General features: G+C 44.2%; 1 pseudogene; it reads right to left on the bottom strand.

Annotated features, from left to right (window-relative positions):
- Positions 1-846: 846 nt before the first annotated feature.
- Positions 847-23,093, bottom strand: part of LOC129836149 (cytoplasmic polyadenylation element-binding protein 3-like) — a 64,390-nt pseudogene continuing 42,143 nt past the window's right edge.

Genomic DNA, 23,093 nt, shown 5'->3' with positions numbered 1-23,093 from the left:
AAATATATTTTTGATTTGAAAATACAAGCAGTTGAATATTGGAATGTATTTGGAAATACACTTGGAAAGTATTTGAAAATACTCAAATACACACCTATGCAGTTTATTCTGGTTTTTGAAAATACTTTAATATCGTAGGCTTTTATAGGAAATTATTTGAAAATACTTTCAAATACTTATAATAGAAGTAGTTGATTCAGGCCACATTATTAGAAAATACTCAAATACACATAAAATAAGTATAAAAAAAGAATACTAAAATACATATGTATTTGAACCCTGGTCTGGTGTTTGTATTTGTGTGAATGTGTGTACGAGAGAACGTAAATACGTGTGCATAAACTAGCTCATGAAGTTTCACATGACTTTTGTCGGACATCAACAACAGTTAAAGCAGATCACAGTTATAGGCATACTCAGACCTTACTACATATGGTATAAAAAATTCCACAATTATATTAACAAATCACTGCAAAAAAGTACTACACCTATCATAGACAGCTTAAATGATATATCCTACATCTCGCTGGATTCATGATTCATATTACGTTTTCGTAATCTGGTTAGGTTAGCCACCTTGTGCAGAAGCAGTGTTCATACTGCCCCTGTGGTTATTAACTTACATCTCACTGAAGGTGTTGGATTTTTGACCAGTCTGTCTTCCCTAGTGTCCAGTTCCTTGCTAGTTGTACGTACACCTATAGCATGTTGTGCAAACATGGGCAGAATTGAATAGTAGACATGATACTGAAATTATATTGCATGCAGCAACTTGATTGAAAAACTGTATACATGCATTAAGGGGCGACCCCCCCCCATTTACCCCGCAACATACAACCCCCCCCCCCCCCCCCTCCTCATCATTATAAAAAAATAGCAGACGCTCTCATCCAGAGCTACTCATAGAAGCAATTAGGGTTTAAGTGCCTTGCTCAAGGGCAGATCAACAGATTTATCACAGTCGGCTCGGGGATTCAAAACAGCGACCTTTCGGTTACTGGCCCAACCGCAAGTCTACCTACAATGATAGCCTGTCATCATCCTTGTCACCAGGTGCGATCATAATTGCTATAACACCCTAGCCTGAATAAATTACTACGGTATCTGTTAATACCATGGATTTAGCAGCAAAAGCTATTGTGGCAATACATTAACATAATGCTAGAAAAATTAGGTTGAAAAAAACCCAAAGACCTACTAAATCAAAAGCAAAGCAAAATCGGATTTCGCCTTGAGGTATTCATTTGACTATTTTCAAAGTCAAAATAGAGAGAAAATATAGCCATGTTAGTTTTATCTGGGCTACTGTGGCCCACACTACTGGATAATTGCTTAGTCTTGCTACATCTTATGCCACCTTTTCCGTTTTTCTGTACGCATTAATTCTATTTTTGCCTTTGGTAATATTTTTTACAAGGGGAAATATCCTAAAAATGTATAATAATAATAAGTGCATGTTCCTTTCACATAGAATGTAATTATCTATACATGTATAGATAGATATATAAAACCAAAAAATATATACCTTTTAAATATATATGTACTGTATAGTATCACTTCTACCAGAGCTCAGTGGGGTTCTACAGGAGACACTGACCCACCCGGTCATGGAACAGGGGACTCAAACAAAAATCAGGTTTCTCTAACATACCATTCCATGTGTGTTTAGTGAGTATTTGTGCCACAGTGCAAATTCTAAGCAGATAGACTTACGCAATACATTTTTTTTTTCACCCTATTATCATAAGAGTACACTGGACAATGAGTTTGTAGTCAAGCGTTGTAGTTTGAAAGAGAAAGAGCCATGTATTTGTAGTTCTCTTCACTGATGTCGAGGTGGTGGGGAGGGGGGGGGGGGCGCGAGGGCTCATCTCGACCCCATCAGCTCCAGCGGAAGGACACTTGTCGAGGGCGGTCTCCCCCCTCCTTCACCAGTGGCTTGTGGAACTCTCGGCCCGCCCGGGAGTGGATACTGGCCCAGCAGTACTCACAGTAGTACTGCAGGCAGGTGACGTTGGCACAGAAGAAGGGGGCAAACTTCCCCCCGCAACGCGCCCCCTGGCACTCGTCACACATCTGGTCGTCCAAGACGTAAGGCTTCACCTCAACCTGAAGGTCAAAAGTCAGAGAAAGGAGACACTTTGGTTTATTAACTTCTTGGCCTGAGGAGAAGATTGAACTCAAACTTGAATATTGATTCAAACTTGAATCTCTACTGTCAGAATGTAAACAAAGGTAGTCTATACGTTTTATGCAAAACGTTTGACCAATTGCAAGATAGTGCCATTAGCTCCTGTGTCCGGAAACGTTAATGTATTATTTACCCCTATAATACCACTGTGACTTCCTAAAGGTTCAAAATATCAACTTCTCAAAGTTGTGTTTCTGTCTCTGGCTGTTCTTATTTTCCTCTCTATGGGTAAAGCCCTGCAAAAACTGGTGTGGCGAATATTGTAGATTGAAAATGGCTGCCATGTGTCCAAGTGTTACACAACATTCTTAGACCACTGTCTGGGACTCTATGCACCGAAGCAGGTATACTTCTACACACACGCGAGAGAATTCGAGTCCGATGACCGTTGCTGAGGGACAGACTATCTAATCTGTGTCTCCATGGAGATGACACGGTGTGTGAGCATGGCCTGGTTACATTCAGGAGGTCCCTCCACTACAGCCTGAAAGCCAAATCAAATTTTATTTGTCACATGCGCCAAATACAACCTTACATTGAAATGCTTACGTACAAGCCCTTAATCAACGCAGTTAAGAATTTTAAAAATAAATAAATGAAAAAGGAAGAAAGAAATAATTAAAGAGCAGCAGTAAAATAACAATAGCGAGACTATATACAGGGGGTACCGGTACAGAGTCAATGTGCGGGGGCACCGGTTAGTCGAGGTAATATGTACATGTAGGTAGAATAATTAAAGTGACTATGCATAGATTGGGGGAGGGGGAAATAATAATAGTCTGGGTAGCCATTTGATTAGATGTTCAGGAGCCTTATGGCTTGGGGTGGAAGCTGTTTAGTAGCCTCTTGGACCTAGACTTTGCGCTCTGGTACCGCTTGCCGTGCCGTAGCAGAGAGAACAGTCTTTGACTAGGGTGGCTGGGGTCTTCGACAATTTTTTTGGGCCTTCCTCTGACACAGTGATGTACTGTGCCATACACACTACCCTCTGTAGTGCCTTGCGGTCAGAGGCCGAGCAGTTGCCATACCAGGCAGTGATGCAACCTGTCAGGATGCTCTTGAGGGTGCAGCTATAGAACCTTTTGAGGATCTGAGGACCCATGCCAAATCTTTTAAGTCTTCTCAGGGGGAATAGGTTACGTCGTGCCCTCTTCACGACTGCCTTGGTGTGCTTGGACCATGTTCGTTTGTTGGTGATGTGGACGCCAAGGAACTTAAAGCTCTCAACCTGCTCCATTACAGCCCCGTCAATGAGAATGGGGGCATGCTCGGTCCTCCTTTTCCTGTAGTCTACAATCATCTCCTTTGTCTTGATCACGTTGAGGGAGAGGTTGTTATCCTGGCACCACACGGCTAGGTCTCTGACCTCCTCCCTATAGACTGTCTCGTCATTGTCGGTGATCAGGCCTACCACTGTTGTATCATTGGCAAACTTGATGGTGTTGGAGTCGTGCCTGGCCGTGCAGTCATGAGTGAACAGGGAGTACAGGAGGGGACTGAGCACGCACCCCTGAGGGGCCCCCGTTTTGAGGATCAGCATAGCGGATGTGTTATTACCTACCCTTACCACCTGGGGGCAGCCCATCAGGAAGTCCAGGATCCAGTTGCAGAGGGAGGTGTTTAATCCCAGGGTCCTTAGCTTAGTGATGAGCTTTGAGGGCACTATGGTGTTGAATGCTGAGCTGTAGTCAATGAACAGCATTCTCACATATGTGTTCCTTTTGACCAGGTGGGAAAGGGCAGTGTGGAGTGCAATAGAGATTGCATCATCTCTAGATCTGTTGGGGCGCTATGCCAATTGGAGTGGGTCTAGGGTTTCTGGGATGATGGTGTTGATGTGAGCCATGACCGGCCTTTCAAAGCACTTCATGGCTACAGACGTGAGTGCTACGGGTCAGTAGTCATTTAGGCAGGATACTTTTTAGTGTTCTTGGGCACAGGACAGTGTAACTAAGTGTCCTCTTTAAACCCCCAGCCCTGGAGATACATATTGTAAAACACTGTCTGTCTGAGCTCAACAAGAACTGTCCACAACGAGTGCATTGGAAAGACATGACAAGCTGCCAAAGCTGGGTATTCATTAGGCACCAAAATGGACTGAAACAGGGAGAGACTACCTGAATGTGCCCAATAAGAAAGGCTCTTTTTGTTTTCCATTGCAATGTTTTTCCAGGGTGTGCACTAATGAATATGACCCAGAAACAGAATGACACCCAGGCTATTAAATGCAATTATCACCTTAGTGAGTACCACAATGGTCTGAGGTAATTGAACTATTCTGGCCTATCATTAAGACAATTCCAAGAGGCCATTTACTGTTAATGGAATGATTATGTTGCTAGGGTGGAACTGAAATGAAACGTGAAAACAAAAGTGGCGCGGTTGGACACCAGTGAACGAGGCCTTAGGCCTCAACCACAAGCATGGACATTACTTTACCCTGAGAGAACTTGGGTGTGGCATAGTAGTGGTTGACCAAATGGGGCTATAGTGTGTATGGATGGGAGGGAGAGGGGGGCCTTTCTGGGTAGAGCCTCCAACAACGTACCCCCCAGCCAGTATCCCCTCATTCATTCCAAGCTTCCCTTGGCCTCAGACAAATATAAAGATCTGGAAAATAGATTTCTCTCATACCATCTCTATGGCTGATAGTGAGGGTTTGCAGTGCAGAGATCTCATCTATAGCCCATCACGTGCCTTGTTAGTGGTCTAGTGATCTGGGCCCACATTAAAAACGTGTCTCAGAGATAAGAGCACTCCTACTCTTGGACTAAGTGTCTTCATTGACCAGGGCCGAATTCACAGTCTGCTCAACCAGCCACTGGGGTTGGATATTAGATGATGGCAGCCCATAGTGAGTGTGGACCGAGCAGCCCCCAATGAGCCAAACCTCTCTGGGCTGGCAGACGATCAGTCTTGGTTGGGCACGATCGGCCGTACTTGATCGGGCTCAGAATAACCCGTCAACAGCAGAGCTGAAGTTAATATACATGTATAGGGAAGTCCTATAATTAAACCCTCCCCGCGTCTGGGACTTCTGTTAGCCCTCCAGCAGCCAAAGGCCAGGGTGATTACACAGTTCCACAGACCTAACCGGGGCTCCCCGTACTGTCGGCTCGCTGAGCGGTTGGTTGGAAATCAGCGTATAATGACAGCTCTTATGTATAGAGAGACTGAATTTGAGTTAAATGGTTCAGATCCACAGCAGCACACCATAGGAAAGCCTACAGGGAGGTAAAACTAGGGTCATGTTTATTCGGCACCAAATGGAGAGAAAAAAAAACGACTGAAACAGGGAGGTACTACCTGTGCTGGTCCAATGAAAAACGCTCCTTTTTGTTTCTTGTTGCAAAATGTTTTCTGCTGCGTGCCCGAATGAACACAACCCAGTCATTATTCATCTGCTAAATATATCTCCCCGTTATCCAGCGTTTAGGGCAACTCCTGAATCACTGTTGATACAGAGACATTTTGAATACAGTGATTGGTCTCACTAACCCGTTTGTCAATGTCATTGTGCTGCAGCTGAACGAATCGGGCGCTGATGGCAGCGATGTAGCTCTGCTGATTGGAGAAGGCCACGCGGCCCGCCCCCTTGGGGTACTTGAGCTCCGGGTCAGTGTCGATGCCGGCATAGCACACGCCGCCATACAGCCTGTCCATGATCATTGCTAGTTCCACTAGAGATGGAGAGATAGAGATGGAGAGAAAGAGATGGAGTGAGAGAGCGAGAGAAAGATGAGGGAGAAGGAGCGAGAGAAAGATGGAGACAGAGCGAGAGAATGTTATGACTGCCCGCGTGTAGTTTGTCTCAAGAAAATGGAGGAAAAAAGTTGAAATTCATTTTTGTTGAGACAACCCGATGCGACATTCAACTTCAAACAACATTCTTCGCCAATAGTCAGTAACATTCTTGTGACTGTTGTTATAATTAGCATAGGTCACAAACCAGACAGACAGTCAGTGATGTTTGGCCCAAGCATACCACCTAATGGGCCTTGCATGAATACTTTACATGACCACCAGTTGGCTCACCGCCTGGAAACAAAGTGGATTGCTTTCTCACAGGAACAACTTTATTTTTGATTACAGCCTGCCGGCGACAGTCTATGCTAGTCAGCCTTACACAGACAACCCACCAACTTATCCACTGATCAACAGGCACTTTGACCAATCCCCTACCTGCACGTAAAGGCCGGGGCACGCCCCCCACAAAGATGGTCTTTCGGGGGTCCAGCGGCTGGGAGCCGTCCATCACAAAGTCACTGTCACTTAGGTTCCAGGGGCGGATCTGGACCTGGAGAAGAGAGATACGTAATTCACAAAGGACTGTGTCTGACAAGGAATTCACACTCATACCCTTTTCACATGATTGTGGCAACCTGACCCGTACCACCTTTGTTATTTTCCTTACCAGCACAGTTCCAGCAGCTATGGTGAATATGTAACCAGAATGGCATAGTACAGGTCTGCTTGGCTTGGTTTGGCTCAGTAGTGTGAAAAAGGTATTATACAACAGTATAATTATGTAGCATTCACTTACTGGCTTGTCCTTGATAGTTGGGCTGGAGACACACAGGTAAAGCTTGCCATCTTCCTCAATGCAGGCATCAATCAGGGCCTGGACAGAGGTCTCCTCTTGGAACAGCAGGAAGGCATAGCCTGGGAGAAAAGAAAGGGGGAAGTGTTTAAAAAAAAATCACCATTCACAGTAAGTACACTGTGTACTGTCTATATAGTTATGAATTTGTGAGTGACCAGTTCAGTGACCAGCTCAAGTTAGTAGGCTTTTGAAACTAATCTGAACCGTTGACGACAGTCTCTAATGGCCCCATAGATTACTTTTAGGCAAAGTGACAAGAGGTAAGTAGTCTAAGAAAGTGAAAATATCCTGTTCTTTTTACGAGTCTATTCATATTCTCAGAGTATCTCCTCTTAAATCTGATTTACTTCAGGTCTGATCCTCTTCAGCGAGGTTTCAGAAGACAGGACTGCTCACCCAGTACCTTTCTGCTTGAAAGCTGACACCGCTAAAATGCAAGTCTGTTCCGTTCCACTACTAAAATAGGACGCCATGCAAAATGTATCAACCTAATACTTTCCAAATGGAACATTTTGGGGACAGAGAGATTTGTTCCTGTGGGATGATGAGGTCTGACTTTGCAGCAGAGAGAGATACACACAGAGAGAGCGAGAGAGAGAGAGACACACACAGAGAGAGAGAGAGCGAGAGACACAGGGAGAGAGAGAGACTGCACACAGAGAGAGAAAGAGAGAGAGAGAGAGAGAGATGCACACAGAGAGAGAGAGAGAGAGAGAGAGAGAGAGCAAAAGACAGAGAGAGAGAGAGCAAAAGACAGAGAGAGAGAGAGCAAAAGACAGAGAGAGAGCAAAAGACAGAGAGAGAGAGAGAAAAAGACAGAGAGAGAAAAAGACAGAGAGAGAGAGAGAGAGAGAGCAAAAGACAGAGAGAGAGAGAGAAAAAGACAGAGAGAGAGAGAGAGAGAGACTGCACACAGAGCCAGAGAGATACCGAGAGAGGAATTAGCAGTTGATAGGAAAATAATAAATATTGTGTGACCCGAGTGAACAAAAGATCATGATAAAAAGTAAACGAAACAAGAAAATAATGACACATTTGCGGTAGGCAAGGTATCACAGGGGTATTCCATTCAGTGGAATAAGATACCCTCGCCAATAAAGACATTTGCAGCAACTACTAATAGGCTAGCACCCACCAGAGTCACAAATTCAGCAAACATAGCCATCTCTGATGCACATGATTTGACATACCCTAAATTAGGGGGCCGTGGTTATGTGAGCAGAACCATGGAGGCACCAGGGACATGCCGTGGGAAGCAGCAGAACAGGCAGCAGGGTGGGAGGGAGGCCCGGGCCCACACGTAGACAGGACATACAGTATGGCGCAGAAGACTGTCAGAGGGGCTGCCTCCGTGTGTGTGTGTGTGTTTTCTGATGTCGGCTGACTGAGGGGGCTATGGCTTTTAAATCTATATATGCAGAACGCATGGCCGAGGAATGGAAAGGGGGAACAGAGAGAGATGTGCAACTGTCGTGTTTTACATTGCTCAAAACGGGACTGCTGCTACAGATGGGGAGGGGGGAAAGAGGAAATAACAATACCCTGACTCAGCAGATTCAGTGGACCGCGAAAGTGTGTGTGAGAGAGAAAGAGAGTCTACGTGTAAATGTAGGCGTGTATCAAAGAATGTATAGCTACAAGAATTAGAGCAGGGATGGGCAACGTTGACGGGGGTGGGGGACACAAAACAATGTCACGTGGGGACGCAGTTGCTCGTGAACCTGCACACCCACATTTGTACCCCCCCCCCCCACTGCAATTCTACACATTTTGCCATTGGGGCGGCAAGAAGATTTTCACTTTCATGACTCATTTTCATGCAATTCTACTCATTTTGCCATGAAGCGGAAAATAAAATTAGCTGCCGTAGGGGGGAGAGAAATGTTTGGAGTTTTTAATATGATATCTGAGTGAGACTGACTAACAAAATCAATGGGGGCCGCCCTCGGCCGGTAATTTGACCATGACTTCTAAGTTTAGAAAGCTGCCCACTAGACTAATTTACCAATCCCCCCCCAAACAATTGCTGACGTGGGATAATTGAGTGACTGACAATAAGAGAAAGACTGCTGATGCACAACCACATTTTGAAATTGAACCTTGTGTATTCTACTATTCTAACTTGCAACATTAAGCTCAGACCCCGACCATAAACAAAGCACTTTCTTCTGAAACTCGTCAGTCGATTCTTGTTCTGAGAAGGTTTTCTTGCTTCTTTGCAATTTCTCACATGGAATAGCCTTCATTTCTCAGAACAAGAATAGACTGACGAGTTTCAGAAGAAAGTGCTTTGCTTATGGCCATTTTGAGCCTGTAATCGAACCCACAAATGCTGATGCTCCAGATACTCAACAAGTCTAAAAGAAGGCCAGTTTTCTTGCTTCTTTTAATCAGGACAACAATTTTCAGCTGTGCTAACATATTTGCAAAAGAGTTTTCTAATGATCAATTAGCCTTTTAAAATGATAAACTTGGATTAGCTAACAGAACGTGCCACTGGAACACAGGAGTGATAGTTGCTGATAATGGGCCTCTGTACGCCTACAGTTGAAGTCGGAAGTTTATATACACTTAGGTTGGAGTCATTAAAACTTGTTTCACCCACTGCACACATTTCTTGTTAACAAACTATAGTTTTGGCAATTCGGTTAGGACATATACTTAGTGCATGACAAGTCATTTTTACAACAATTGTTAACAGAGAGATTATTTCACTTATAATTCACTGTATCACAATTCCAGTGGGTCAGAAGTTACATACACTAAGTTGACTGTGCCTTTAAACAGCTTGAAGAATTACAGAAAATGTTATGGCTTTATAAGCTTCTGATAGGCTACTTGACATAATTTGAGTCAATTGGAGGTGTACCTGTGGATGTATTTCAAGGCCTACTTTCAAACTCAGTGCCTCTTTGCTTGACATCATGGCAAAATCAAAAGAAATCAGCCAAGACCACAGAAAAAACATTGTAGACCTCCACAAGTCTGGTTCATCCTTGGGAGCAATTTCCAAACGCCTGAAGGTATGACGTTCATCTGTACAAATAATAGTTTGCAAGTATAAACACCATGGGACCACGCAGCAGTCATACCGCTCAGGAAGGAGACGCGCCCCGTCTCCTAGAGATTAACGTACTTTGGTGCGAAAAGTGCAAATCAATCCCAGAACAGCAGCAAGGGACCTTGTGAAGATGCTGGGGGAAATAGGTGCAAAAAAGTACCTATATTGACATAACCTGAAAGGCCGCTCAGCAAGGAAGAAGACACTGCTCCAAAACCGCCATAAAAAAGCCAGACTACGGTTTGCAACTGCACATGGGGACAAAGATCGTACTTTTTGGAGAAAAGTCCTCTGGTCTGATGAAACAAAAAAATAACTGTTTGGCCATAATGACCATCGTTATGTTTGGAGGAAAAAGGGGGAGGCTTGCAAGCCGAAGAACACCATCCCAACTGTGAAGCACGACATCATGTTGTGGTGGTGCTTTGCTGCAGGAGGGTCTGGTGCACTTCACAAAATAGATGGCATCATGAGGCTGGAAAAGTATGTGGATATATTAAAGCAACATCTCAAGACATGAGTCAGGAAGTGAAAGCTTGGTCGCAAATCGCTCTTCCAAATGGACAATGACCCCAAGCATACTTCCAAAGTTGTGGCAAAATGGCTTAAGGACAACAAAGTCAAGGTATTGGAGTGGCCATCACAAAGCTCAGACCTCAATCCTATAGAAAATTTGTGGGCAGAACTGAAAAAGTGTGTGCGAGCAAGGTGGCCTACCAACCTGACTCAGTAACACCAGCTCTGTCAGGAGGAATGGGCCAAAATTCACCCAACTTATTGTGGGAAGCTTGTGGAAGGCTACCCAAAACGTTTAACGCAAGATAAACAATTTAAAGGCAATGCTATCAAATACTAATTGAGTGTATGTAAACTTCCGACACACTAGGAATGTGATGAAAGAAATAAAAGCTGAAATAAATCACTCTACTATTATTCTGACATTTCACATTTTTAAAATAAAGTGGTGATCCTAACTGACCTAAGACACAGGGAATTGTTACTTGGATTCAATGTCAGGAATTGTGAAAAACTGAGTTTAAATGTATTTGGCTAAGGTGTATGTAAACTTCCGACTACAACTGTATGTAGATATTCCATTAGTATTTGTTTTCTGACGTTTCCAGCTACAATCGTCATTTACAACATTAACCATGTCTACACTGCATTTCTGATCAATTTTATGTTATTTTATTGGACACAATTTTTTGTTTTTCTTTAAAAAAAAGTACATTTCTAAGTAACCCCAAACTTTTGAAGCGTAGTATACAGTCGTGGCCAAAGGTTTTGAGAACACAAATACACAAATATTAATTTCCACTAAGTTTGCTGCGTCAGTGTCTTTAGATATTTTTTTCAGATGTTACTATGGAATACTAAAGTATAATTACAAACTTTCACAAGTGTCAAAGGCTTTTATTGACAATTACATGAAGTTGCTGCAAAGAGTCAATATTTGCAGCGTTGACCCTTCTTTTTCAAGACCTCTGCAATCCGCCCTGGAATGTTGTCAATTAAATTCTGAGCCACATCCTGACTGATGGCAGCCCATTCTTGCATAATCAATGCTTGGAGTTTGTCAGAATTTGTGGGGTTTTGTTTGTCCACTCGCCTCTTGAGGATTGACTACAAGTTCTCAATGGGATTAAGGTCTGGGGAGTTTCCTGGCGATGGACCCAAAATATTGATGTTTTGTTCCCTGTGCCACATAGATAGCACTTCTGCCTTATGGCAAGGTGCTCCATCATGCTGGAAATGGCATTGTTTGTCACCAAACTGTTCCTGGATGGTTGGGAGAAGTTGCTCTCGGAGGATGTGTTGGGTCCATTCTTTATTCATGGCTGTGTTCTTAGGCAAAATTGTGAGTGAGCCCACTCCCTTGGCTGAGAAGCAACCCCCACACATGAATGGTCTCAGGATGCTTTACTGTTGGCATGACACAGGACTGATGGTGGCGCTCACCTCGTCTTCTCCGGACAAGCTTTTTTCCAGATGCCCCAAACAATCGGAAAGGCGATTCATCAGAGAAAATTACTTTACCCCAGTCCTCAGCAGTCCAATCCCTGTACCTTTTGCAGAATATCAGTCAGTCCTTGATGTTCTTCCTGGAGAAAAGTGGCTTCTTTGCTGCCCTTCTTGACACCAGGCCATCCTCCAAAAGTCTTCGCCTCACTATGCGTACAGATGCACTCACACCTGCCTGCTGCCATTCCTGAGCAAGCTCTGTGCTGGTGGTGCCCCGATCCCGCAGCTGAATCAACTTTAGGAGACGGTCCTGGCGCTTGCTGGACTTTCTTGGGCGCCCTGAAGCCTTCTTCACAACAATTGAACTGCTCTCCTGGAAGTTCTTGATGACTGGCAGAAATATCCTTGTCTGTGAAGCCCTTTTTGTGCAAAGCAATGATGACGGCACTTGTTTCCTTGCAGATAACCATATTTGACAGAGGAAGAACAATGATTCCAAGCACCACCCTCCTTTTGAAGCTTCCAGTCTGTTATTCGAACTCAATCAGCATGACAGACTGATCTCCAGCCTTGTCCTCATCAAGAATCACACCTGTGTTAACGAGAGAATCACTGACATGTCAACTGGTCCTTTTGTGGCAGGGCTGAAATGCAGTGGAAATGTCTTTTTTGGGGGATTCAGTTCATTTGCATGGCAAAGAGGGACTTGGCAATTAATTGTAATTCATCTGATCACTCTTCATAACATTCTGGAGTATATGCAAATTGCCATCATACAAACTGAGGCAGCAGACTGTGAAAAATAATATGTGTGTCATTCTCAACTTTTGGCCACGACTGTATATATTTTATCCAAACTCGCACGGTCACACTGTTGTGGATTTAAAAGCATAGGATTGGTGTAAACATTGTCTGGAGGGAGGTTCCACCATTGTTAATGGACAAGGTATCTTATTTTCAACCAAAGCTGTATTTTTGATGTAAATGGCATGTCCAGACACTTTTTTAGCGATTTCACTTGGTTTTTAGAAAAAGTCCAACAAAATGGAATATAACGTTGCTGATAAAGTTAGGAATGACACAATTTCATGTGTTCAACACCCAAAGACCTGCATCACTACACAGAGTTTAAAATCATTAATTTGGGAGTGTTTGAATCTTCTGTTCATGCTTCATCTGTGCCCCTGCAACTGCAGAACGAGCTTGAGGAAGCCTATATCTGGTGGGTTAACTTTCTTAAAACCAAGCAAAATCGCAAAAACAAAATGTATGAACACTTCTATCACATGCCATGTACATCCAAAATACAGATTTGGTTAAGGATGTGACCATTTTTCAATTTTCGCCTAAAATGACCCAAATCTAACTGCCTGTAGCTCAGGACCTGAAGCAAGGATATGCATATTCTTGATACGATATGAATGTAGAAGAATATAATACAGTAGATCTGGTAAAAGATAATACAAAGAAAAAAACATGCGTTTTTGTTTGGTACCATCATCTTTGAAATGCAAGAGAAAGGACAATGAATTATTCCAGCCCAGGCGCAATTTCAATATTGACCACTAGATGGCAGCAGTGTATATGCAACATTTAAGACTGATCCAAGGAACCATTGCATTTCTGTTCAAAATGTTGTATCAAGACTGCCCTAATTGGTTTAACATATTTTCAAGTTCATAATTGTTCCCTCTCCTCAAACAATAGCATGGTATTCTTCACTGTAATAGCTACTGTAAATTGGACAGTGCCGTTAGATTAACAAGAATTTAAGCTTTCTGCCCATATCAGATATGTCTATGTCCTGGGATTTTTTTTTGTTACTTACAACCTCATGCTAATCACATTAGCCTACGTTAGCTCAACCGTCCCGCGGATGGGGGGGTGGGCACCGATCCCTTAGAGGTTAAAAACAAGTATATTTGTCTTTTAATAAATCCATGGGAGAAAGTATGCAAGTGTACACTTCAGGGGAAGGGGAATTCGGGCCAGACAGGCAGGCAAGCCGCAGTGCAGAGGCTTACTTAAACAAGAGGAGGAGAGGAGAGCACAGATCTGCAGTGGCTCGTGCCTGAGATTTATAGAGCTTAACTGCTGAGCTCCCGACCGCTCCAAGGGAGGGGAGGAAAGGAAAACATACGGCCAAGCAGAGTTTTGGGCTGTAAAGAACTCCTTTTAAAGATAAACGACAGGTCCGGTTACCTCACGGTCCTACGGCTAACAAAATGACACGTGACCAGGACCGCCTGACTCTTTCCCTCGCCGACGGCCAGCACTGTCTCCACCAGGCACTCGCCAAACACCAACACATGACCTCACAAACAAGCCACTGCAATTTCACACCTTGACTCAAAAAGTTCCAAGACTCCGCTGTACAAACAATGACCAATTTTCCACTTGATTGACGAACTCCTCTTGGGAGCACAGGGCATCCACCGTGGCTCTCCAAGTCAACTTACTTCACAACTCAATAGCCAACATCAACATTACCTCATAAAACACAGTCATTTTTTTGACAGTCAGTTTCCTACAATCACAGTTTAAACGATGAGACTCGCTGTGAGACTTGTTTCAAAAGTACAGTTCAAGTTTGTGTCTGTTGATTTAATAAGGTGACATCCTCATCAAGGTTAATGTGTCCTGATTCAGGAACTAGTGAATCTTCCCAGATTTTCAGCCCTAAGAGAGGAGTGCCGAACTTGACCCTGCAGACTGTTCTGGCCTGTATTAATAAAGCATCTTAGAGGAAGAGTTCTGATCTAGGATCGAGTCCCTGCGGTCTTATTCATTATGCTCTGAAAGGCAAAACTGATCCTAGAGTAGCACCTACTCTGAGACCCTTTATGGATACAGGCCCAGGACTAGTAGAGAATAAAATCAGAGAGTACTATCTGTGAAGGATGGAGAGCAGACCCTGGCAAAGCTCATCAGCAAAATCGTCACACAAAAAAATCATCTCTTTTCCAGTCTGGAAGCTGTCTCAATTGATCATGACTGAAACATACAGCCGAGCTGCCCTGTTGATATTATATATCCTCATAACAGAAAGGAGGAAAGAAGGGGGGGAAGACATGGAGGTGAAGAGGGGTGAAGAAGAGCGGAAGAGAAGAGAGAGAGCAGACATGAGACATACAGCCAAGCTGCCCTGAAAGTAGGCCTATATAATCCAACGAGAGAAAGAGGGAGGGGGAGAGATATGGAGGAGAGGATGGGCGGAGAGAGAGCAGACAAACCCACAGGGAGCTGTAACTCTGTCACTGAAAGTAAGTAAATACCCCGCTGACAGCAGCTGACATGTGGAGAGGGAGGAGAGCGAGTAGGGAGGGGAAGAGAGACAAACATCTGCTTTCCTCAAACAAACAGGCATGGGAGCGTGACGAGAGCACAGGCAGCCGAGACCAGGGGAGGTGAAATGAAGCTTCACTTATCATCTCAATTTGTGAGAAATCCCTCAATGCATCCTCGATCATCCCCCTTACCCACACATCTTCTCAGTACCATGAGTAGAGATCGCTAAACCCATCCTAGGAGGTGAGGGCACTGCAAATGGAGCTTCAGTGGCATCATTACAGAGTGGCCTGACTGTCTTGCCCCCCTAGCCAGAGGGGGTGCTCTGTCCTATTGTGCCAGCCTATGCCTGCCTCATCCAACAACAGCGTAGATAAGCTCCCGGCATCCAGGCTCTGACACATTATCCTAAAAGCAGCCACTCGAAAAACCACAAAGGAGCCCCCTCTTTTCCTCCCTCGTTCCGCTCTACCTCCGGAGCGGACAGAAATAGCTTCAGCAGCGTTTGGAGCTCGTCTCCAACGGTGACGCCTGGGACTACAGGCCAGGGCTCATTGAGCAGGTGTGAGCAGCACCACCGTCATGGTGAGCTCATCGGTTGGTGACATCAGCCAGCAGGCAGACAGACAGTCCCCATTCTCTCATCCTGCCTAAGCCCAACACGATCACCATTGGACAGAGGTACTAGGACGTTTAGGAACAGTGCAGTGGCCCTGTGACCTGACCTCAGGCCTGTTCATCAGGGATAACAGCCTGTCTGGCCCCAGGCTTGCAACTGATCCCAGTTTAGAACCTAGAAGGACCCTGCCCAGGCCTGGGAGCCACAACATGATTCATCCTAATCTCCCAAACCAAAAACTATTACATAATTGTACAGAGTCACATAACTGCTCATTTTAATGTGACACAGGATTGAAAGAAGTGACTACCAAGTTCCATTAGGTCAGCGTGGAACCATTTTTAATATGGGGGAGAGATTGATGACCGCTTGATGGGAATCCCACATCTGAGAAACACCCATTACAGCCTGTGAAAGGATAGGATGTGCACACATGCGCAGACACATACACACAGTCGTAAGGAGGTGCACTCGCACTCCAGCTATGAACTTTGGCCTTTAGGACGACTGTCCAAGCTCTTTCCCTCAGTATTGCTGACGTGCCGAGTTCAAACTGCAGAATTGCGAACACAGTGTAAACAGGGGATTTCAGACGCTCTCACATGGCATTCATGTTTGAAAAGGAAGAGGGGGCCCCTATTAAAAAACATAGGTGGCCCAACACTACATTACAACACCAACAAATGTGGGGAAATTACAACAAGCGGAGGTGGTTTCCTTGTGGCTTACCAAGTCTTCCCTCCCTCCCTTACAAGGAATTCTCTGACGTTCAAACCTAACTCATTCCCCTAAAAGGATGCTGCATTTTCCCCTCGCGAGCTTAGGAATACTAGAGAGCCCCGAGCTAAGGCCTATTGAAGATAAAGTGTACACCCCCCCCCCCAAAAAAATGAAAAATCCAAAATGAGCGCGGGAAGAAACGGGCAATTTTCACAGCTTCCCCAGATTCCCCAGATATTACCTTATGCCTGAGGAATGTCAGCCATTCCCAACCCTCTGCTTTAATAGTTTTCTTAATGACACATTGAAGTGTGTGTGTGTGTGTGGAGGGGTGGCGGAGTGACGTGATACAGGTACAGGGGCCTGGAAGGGCCCTCTACGCTATGGTCACCTGTCCAAATGAAACCCAGGAGGACCGGTGGCCAGGGGCAGGAGAAAGCCTTTGCACTCTCCCGGTATTGACAGAAAAACTCTCTCCCCCCTCTGGTCTGAGTGCTCTGGGCCCTTCAGGAGCCTGTAGTGTGACACCACAGAGGGTGTGTGTGTGTGTGTGTTTGTGTTTGTTTTTCTATCCCTGAAATAGCAGCAGGGAGCCATATAAATAAATAGACGCCTCAACTCGAGACCTGGGTGATCCTTGAATTCTGGGTATCGTAAACCTTCACACACAACCCATGCCTTAGCAGCATGATCTCTCTGAGACAATGCCTGAACAGTACCATCTGTTCGTGTGGACTGGTAAAGGAAATGTTGATTGGTTAATGTCACTGGTTAGGAGTTGGTCTTCCACAAACATTCCTATATTTCTTCATTGAAAAAGGTTATTTTACAGACTGATGTGACCAAACTGTTCTTACCTTTAGGTGGAAAGTAGGACTTGCTCTCGGCTTTGTGGGGCCAATCCACAACCAGGTGTCCATAGCGACGGAAGCTGTTGGTGATCTCATCTATCGAAAAACAGAACAAAAATTTCAACGCAACACGTAAAGGGTTGGTCGCATGTTTCATGAGCTGAAATAAAAGATCCCCAGAAATGTTCCATAAGCAGAAAAAAACGTATTTCTCTCAAATGTTTTTCACAAATTTCTTTACATCCCTGTTAGTGAGCATTTCTCCTTTGCCAAGAAAATCCATCCACCTGACAGGTGTGGCACATCAACAAGCGGATTAAACAACATGATCATTACACAGATGCAGCTTGTGCTGGGGACAATAAAAGGCCACTCTAAAATGTGCAGTTGTGTCACACAACACAGTGCCACAGATGTCACAAGTGTTGAGGGAGGGTGCAATTGGCATGCTGACTGCAAGAATGTTCACCGGAGTTGTTGGCAGAGAATTTAATAAACATTTCTCAACCATACGGCAACTCCAATGTTTTTTGGGGAGAATGTGTCAGTACGTCCAACAGGCCTCACAACCGCAGACCACGTCTATGGCGTGGTGTGGACGAGCGGTTTGCTGATGTCAACATTGTGAACAGAGTGGTGGTGGGGTTATGGTATGGGCAGGCATAACCTATGGCCAATTCAAATGCACAGAAATACTGTGACGAGATTCTAAGGTCCAATCGGAGGCCCATTTCTTTTACAGTATATGTGACCAACAGACGCATATCTGTATTCCTAGTCATGAAATCCATTGATCGGGGCCTAATTCATTCATTTCATCTGACTGATTTGCTCATATGAACTGTTACGCAGTAAAATCTGTGAAATAGTTGCATGTTGGCTTATATTTTTGTGCTCTACATTTGTCCACATGATGCGCAATTGCATGTCAAGCAAGCCATCAAAAATGTTGTCTACCCTCACTGTATGCCATCGACAATACCAAAATGCTTGTTTTCCAAATGCTTTCCAGTTTACTGCATTTATATATGCATTTGTTTATTTAACTCGGCAAGTCAGTTAAGAACTTATTTACAATGATGACCTACTCTGGCCAAACCCGGACAACGCTGGGCAAATTGTGCGCCGCCCTACGGGACACCCAATCACGGCCGGATGCGATACAGCCTGGATTCAAACCAGGGACTGTAGTGACGCCTCTTGCACTGAGACGCAGTGCCTTAGACCGCTGCCATAGACCACTCGGGAGCCCTATTAAACCCTTGTATTGTGGCAACTCATGAATATTTCAAGAGGCCATGGGCACGCATTGTTCACTAATTCGCTGTATTTTTTTTTTTAACGTGTTTTGTGTTCTGTGTTCGTGCGCGTGTTTACTCATGTGCACGTCTGAGCCACATTAAGCCGTGTCACCATTCCAGATTCCCATTGTCCTGCTATGCCCTCAGGCCCGACTCACACTCTGAGATAACACACTATCACATCTGCTGCCAGACTGACTGCCAGCTCACTGCCACAAACCCACAGAGCACAACCAGTCAGTCCACAGGTCCAGAGAACCAGCTCCATGACTGACAGACAGCATACAGACTGACAAAACCAGCCCTTTAGGGTGGAAGGGAAAGGGGATACCTAGTCAGTTGCACAACTTCATTCATTGAACTGAAATGGGTCTTCTGTATTTAAGCGAATCAGAGAGGTGCTGCCTTAAATCAACATCCTCGTCATCGGTGTCCAGGGAGAAGTTGTTGTTAGGGGTTAACTGCCTTGCTCAAGGGGCAGAATGGCATATTTGTCCACCTTGCCGGTTCGGGGATTCGAACCAGTGACGTTTCGATTACTGGTCCAATGCTCTTAACCGCTAGGCTACCTGCCACCCATTTAGCCCACTGAACCAGCAGACCACCAAAATACATCTGCAGACTAGAGGTCGACCGACTATGATTTTTCAACGCCGATACGCACACTTCAATGTGGCAGTTTAACCTACTGTTCCTATATGCAACGCAGGACACGCGAGATAAACTAGTAATATCATCAACCATGTGTAGTTAACTAGTGATTATATTAAGATTGATTGTTATTTATAAGATAAGTTTAATGCTAGCTAGCATCTTACCTTGGCTTCTTGCTGCCCTTGCGTAACAGGTAGTCAGCCTGCCACACAGGCTCCTTGTGGAGTGCAATGGTTAGAGCGTTGGACTAGTTTCCGGAAGGTTGCAAAAACAAATCCCCGAGCTGACAAGGTAAAAATCTGTCTTTCTGCCCCTGAACAAGTCAGTTTAACCTACTGTTCCTAGGCCGTCATTGTAAATAAGAATTTGTTCTTAACTGATTTGCCTAGTTAAATAAAGGTGTAAAAAAATAACAAAATCATTAAAAAAATAGATATAAAAAAATATATATAAAAAAAAAGGCAAATCGGTGTCCAAAAATACCGATTACCGATTGTTATGAAAACTTGAAAATCGGCCATAATTATTCGGCAATTCCGATTAATCGGTCGACCTCTACTGTAGACCCTCATCTGGCTTGTAAATCCCTCTTCCCTCCTTACTATCCTAGCCTGCACAAAACTATAGTATAGTGAATGTACAGTAAGGTGCTAGCCTGGTCCAAGACCTGTTTGTGCTGTCTTGCCAACTTCTATGGTCTTTGCCACGGCGAACACTGACAATGACCATAGGGGATGGCAAGACAACACAAACAGATTTAGGACACAGGCTAGTACCACTGCCATCTGTCTGTACCTTCATCTATGTCAGGGGGCAGGCCTCCAACAAACACCTTCCTGGAGTAGCGCTCCATCCGCTCTTCGTTCTGACAGCGCGTGGGCGAGTCCAACCCCGGGGTCAGAGAGGGGTCACCGTGCCCGTCGTCCAGGAAACCGTCCTCAAAGGGAAAGAGTGAAGAGCGACCTGGAAAGAGAGAGTGGGGAGCGAGGGGGTGGGGGGGAATTGAGAGGGAAAGAGAGAGAACAGGGAGAAGAGAAGGGCACAGAACAGAAGAGAAGACAGGAAGGATATGAAAGAGAGAGAGAGAGAGAGAGAGAGAGATGGTGTTATTATAACTGGTAACAATAGAAGTCTCCTTACAGAGGAAGGTCAAATCACCATCATGCTGCTGCATTCTTCAAACATTGTGGGCCTGCCTGCCGTCCTCGGGCGAGACACCTGGGGGTTTTGGTTTTTTTTTCAGGTCACCTATATGTCCAAAAAGTAAACGATAAATAATTATGGTATTTATGTTTTTGAAAATAAATCTTCGGGATCAAAACCATTTTTTGCTGTGTAATCTTAAACAACTAAACCAGGTAGAGTGTGTAGAAAATATAATTGACCTATATATATCTTTAAATAAGATCTGCTGAGAACTAACAATCACCAAAGTAGAGTCAGAGTGACACTAAAATTCCAATAATGATGCATTGAGGAATATTTTTGTCATGGCATGGGGCTCTCACCATTGTTGTTATGTTTGAGTCACTCGGATAAAATAAGCCATAGCAACATTTGTAGAATTTCAGGAAACGCATAATAAAACTTCTCAGCCTCATGGCAATTATTATTTTTTTTAGAATTGCAGGAAATTAGCTTTAACAAACAGCAACATTTTGTCAATGCGGCCAATCCGGCACCTCTGCCACACCCACCATTTAAGTCCAATTTTGACCCAGAAAAAAATCCCTGAGTCCTTCAGAGCCTTCTTACACCAGATAGACCCGTGTTCCTGCAGGCAAATGGAACAAGGGGTGGAGAGTGCAGGAGGGATGGCGGACAAGACGGCAGACCATTTGCCACAGCAGTAGATTACCTCTTACAGGTGAGAGCAAAGAGGACTGTGTACTGACTGAATGGAGATCTGGAGGTAGACAATGTTAGAGGCCTCTGTTAGGCGTAGGCTACTGTACATATATTTTATATATTTATTTTTACATATACTTCCCATGCTAACAGGCATAGACAAATACAGGAGGACTGACAAAGATAATACCCGCCCGATTTGATCGCTGAGTCATACGCTCCATCTACAAATGGAGTAATGAACTGCCAACAGCCAGACGTAAAAGTCCTATCATTCTTAGATACAACAACGTTTCAGATGTTACCGGGGTTTTCCTCAGTGAGAAAACAGGAATTAGTTGAACACTCCAAATCAGAGAAGAGTATGTCCGCAGCACCCATTCCTTCTATTCAGGACATCATTCGTTTCTGGGTCAGTGTACTTCAATGTTTTTATGATAACTTGTAAAAAACATGTACTTTTAAACAGCTCCAAATGGACTTGGTTCTACAAATGTGAATTCATTAATACAGAAGCAGTAGCCAATACAGATGCCTATACCATATAAGATCAGGCTTAGCACAATGTCTCAGAATACTAGAGAGAAAACAAAGTTGCATTAGGCAAAAATAAAAAAAGGTTTTGGATAAAAAATTCGGAAGTACAGAGCTTCCGGTAAGAATTCAGACCCCTTCCCCGCATTTTGTTAGGTTACAGCCGCATTCTAAAATGGATTACATTGTTTTTTTATCCTCAATCTACACACACAATACCCCATAATGACAATTTCTGGCAAATGTATAAAAAAATAATAAATACCTTATTTACATAAGTATTTAGACACTTTGCTATGGGACTCAAAATTAAGCTCAGGTGCATCCTGTTTCCATTTTTCATCCTTGAGACGTTTCTACAACTTGATTGGATTCCACCTGTGGTAAATTCAATTGATTGGACATGATTTGGAAAGGCACACACCTGTCTATATAAAGTCCCACAGTTGACAGTGCATGTAAGAGCAAAAACCAAGCCATAAGTTTGAAGGAACTGTCCGTAGAGCTCCGAGACAGGATTGTGTCGAAACACAGATCTGGGGAAGGGTACAAAAAAATGTCTGCAGCATTGAAATTCCGCAAGAACACAGTGGTCTCCCTCATTCTTAAATGGAAGAAGCTTAGGACCACGGAGCAATCGGGGGAGAAGGGCCTTGGTCAGGAGGTCACTCTGACAGAGCTCCAGAGTTCCACTGTGGAGATAGTTACAGAAAGACAACCATCTCTGCAGCACTCCACCAATCAGGCCTTTATGGTAGAGTGGCCAGATGGAAGCCACTCAGTAAAAGGCACATGACAGCTCACTTGGAGTTTGCAAAAGGCACCTAAAGACTCTCAGACCATGAGAAACAAGATTCTCTGAAGGATTCTCATCAGGTCTGGAGAAAACCTTGCACCATCCCTACGGTGAAGCATGGTGGTGGCAAAATCATGCTGTGGGGATGTTTTTCAGTGGCAGGGACTGGGAGACCAGTCAGGAACGAGGGAAAGATGAACGGAGCAAAGTACAGAGAGATTCTTGATGAAAACCTGCTCCAGAGCGCTCAGGACCTCAGACTGGGGCGACGGTTCACCTTCCAACAGGACAACAACCCTAATCACACAGCCAATGCAGGAGTGGCTTTGGGACAAGTCTCTGAATGTCCTTGAGCGGCCCAGCCAGAGCCCGGACTTGAACCCAATTGAACATCTCTGGAGACCTGAAAATATCTGTGCAGCGACGCTCACCATCCAACCTAACAGTGAGGATGTAATCGCTGACGAAGGTGCTTCAACAAAGTACTGAGTAAAGGGTCTGAATACTTATGTAAATGGGATCAAAACTTTTTTTATACATATGCTAAAATTTATAAAAACCTGTTTATGCTTTGTCTTTATGGGGCACTGTGTGTATATTTTTCTTAATCCATTTTATAATAAGGCTATAAACGTAACAAAAAGTGATGTGCTGTAATGTGATCA

Source organism: Salvelinus fontinalis, chromosome 37 (assembly GCF_029448725.1).
Source record: "Salvelinus fontinalis isolate EN_2023a chromosome 37, ASM2944872v1, whole genome shotgun sequence".
Lineage (NCBI taxonomy): Eukaryota > Metazoa > Chordata > Actinopteri > Salmoniformes > Salmonidae > Salvelinus > Salvelinus fontinalis.
This window is presented reverse-complemented; position numbering and strand designations above follow the sequence as displayed.